The sequence below is a fragment of the Engraulis encrasicolus genome, chromosome 2, assembly GCF_034702125.1.
Source record: "Engraulis encrasicolus isolate BLACKSEA-1 chromosome 2, IST_EnEncr_1.0, whole genome shotgun sequence".
Lineage (NCBI taxonomy): Eukaryota > Metazoa > Chordata > Actinopteri > Clupeiformes > Engraulidae > Engraulis > Engraulis encrasicolus.
In genome coordinates this window covers 1,512,501-1,515,000 of record NC_085858.1, presented here as the reverse complement: position 1 = coordinate 1,515,000, position 2,500 = coordinate 1,512,501, and the positions used below count along the sequence as shown (strand labels likewise).

At 46.1% G+C, this 2,500-nt stretch overlaps 1 protein-coding gene across 1 annotated transcript in view; it reads left to right on the top strand.

Annotated features, from left to right (window-relative positions):
• The first annotated feature begins 210 nt into the window (after positions 1 to 210).
• Positions 211 to 2,500, top strand: part of zgc:194990 (uncharacterized protein LOC568410 homolog) — a 36,830-nt gene continuing 34,540 nt past the window's right edge. Inside the window, exon 1 of the mRNA XM_063212330.1 lies at positions 211 to 300. The gene's annotated coding sequence lies outside the window, so the exon portion shown is untranslated. The remainder of the gene's footprint in view (positions 301 to 2,500) is intronic.

Sequence of the window (2,500 nt, the reverse complement as noted above, 5' to 3'; positions counted from 1 at the left end):
TTAGTAGTAGTAGTATTGAGATTTCCCCTCCCACAAGCAAAACACATTCGTAAGCAGCCGTGATGCCGGAGAGAGCCGAGCGCTGTCACTCAACAGAGGGACACAGCCAACGTTCATTAAACAGCGTCACACACCCACACACACTCATTCACTGCAGAGGGAAGGTGGAGTGCGGTTTAGCCCGTGCGCGCGCGTGTGTGTGTGGTGTGTGGTGTGGTACGGTGTGTGATGTTGAGGCGTTGAGGAAGGAACACCTCGGAATCATCGTTTTACTTCAAGGCAGCTCAAAGTCTCCTGCAGGTAAACTATGCTATTTTTTAATTAAAGTCAGTAGTTGTTATTCTGTAGGTCTGTAAATGTATTGATCTGAAGGGTGCGCTGCATGGACAGTTCACGGACCCCGATTTCAAAGTTTCCCTGCGGCGTTTTACCTGGTGTGCAACTGCATAGCCTTTTACAACTTGGAGAGGGCTTTTTCAGTTACATATAATAATAATGCACCATTTCTTTGACAGTAACCAGGATGGAAAAATAAATAAGTTAATGTCAGTGCATCCTCTGGCAGTAAGCAGGATAATGGCACAACTGACTATCCAGTAGCCTAGTAGGCTACCTTACGGGTTTTAATTTTGCTAACTGGTGGAAGTTTTCGCATTTTCTGAATATGTCAGACAGTTTAGGGTCCCATGCGTCTGCAAGAGTGAAAGTGCTGGCCTGTGGAGTGGAGATGCATGTTGTGCCACATGCAGGGGATTTGGCGCGCACGGGTGCTCTGGGGACGCGGGAGGTAGCGACCTCACGAGTACTATTTCAGACAGACAGGCTGTGTGTGTTGACGCGCTACTGCACAGTACTGACAGAAGCGCATAAGGAATCGCTATGCTCCTGTCAGACTCCGCATTGTTCAAGTTACTGGATCCCAGTATGCATAGGAGGGAGACACTGGTGCGCACGCAGGAGGGTTTGCCCAAACTGAAGGCACCACATCACACTACATCACCATTCCCGGGGCGGGCAGGTGTAGGCTGTGGTGCGCGAGAGAGGCGCATCCCGCTTAATTAGCTTACCAGCTTAGTGGCACGGGCCGTGTACCTTGCGACTGATGCACGTGTAACGGGCGTGTGGGTGGGTGACGGGTGTAGTGATGTCCCTGCTAGCTAGAAGCACATGACGCTGTGGCGCGCTGAGCGACACTGGCGGTGATGGTCTAACTTTATGGTGTAGTGTGGTTTGGAGCAGGGGCGGTTTTAGAAAATCTGAGGCCCTGGGCAAGAAACAATTTTGAGGCCCCCTTTAAATGATTAATTAATAATCGATGATGTATGCAGGCAGTGGCGTAACAACGGAACCCATAACCAAGATTATTTTGGTGGGCCCCACATTCAATCAATATTTATATAGCACATTATCATACACAACTGTCATTCAGTGTGCTAAAGAGTAGGCTAACGAAAGAGAAGAGAGAAAAATATATTGCTTTAGATAGTAGATAACTATCACCAAAGTCAGATGAAAACAAAGCTGTTTTTAATTTCTTTTGAAATCATACTGTTGGGGCAGGTCTTATTTGGACATCTAGCTGGCCCCAGCAGGCAGCATAATGACTGTGCCATTTCACCCTATCTGGATTTAACACTAGACACTACCAGAGAAGACCTAAGGCATCTAAGGATGATATCGCTCTAGCACATCCACAATAGCCTATATTTAGGGCACAAGGCATTTAGTGACAAAGACTATCAGGACTGCTTTAAACTCAATTCTCAAAACAAAACAAAAACCCTCACTGGTAGCCAGTGAAATGACCAAATACTGGAGTGTTGTGATCTCTTTTGCTATTTAGAATTCTAGCAGCAACATGTGGATAAGTTTCACCTGCCTGAGTGACTTTTGGGGAATGCCTGTAAGGGCAGGCTATTACAATAGCCATCTCTGCAGGTAATAAAAGCAGAGCTTAATTTCTTCTTAAGGTGACAAATGATTTAGTTATGCTGTTGATGTGAGCATTCAGCCTGCAACACGTGAGAAATAGCCAGGATAGACCCACACTCGTTCCATAAATGAGAAAAGAAGATAGAATCAGACAATTCGCGGTAGAGGGTTGATTACAAAAGAAAACGTAAAAAAATGGTGATGCGCCCCTTGAACTAAAACATAGATCACAGCACAACACACCGATGAAAACACAGTCACGAGTCGACACACCACGGTGCACCATAACGCACACTGCACTCGCCAGTGAACACCCAATACAGAGGAAACGGTGACTGAAGTAGAAACTATTGTGTTTCAGAAACCGAAATTAGGCAACAAACGAGGAACAACAGGCACCTTGCGCCAACTGCGCGTGCACACACCTGTTGAATAGTTAACAAGTCCCCTCTCTAGTTCTAACTTGTAATAACTATATCGCTCACAACTCTGAAGTGACCCAGCTTCGTGGCGTGATATAACAGCTAGACTACACAATAGCCAAACCGTCATGCTAACCAGAAATAAA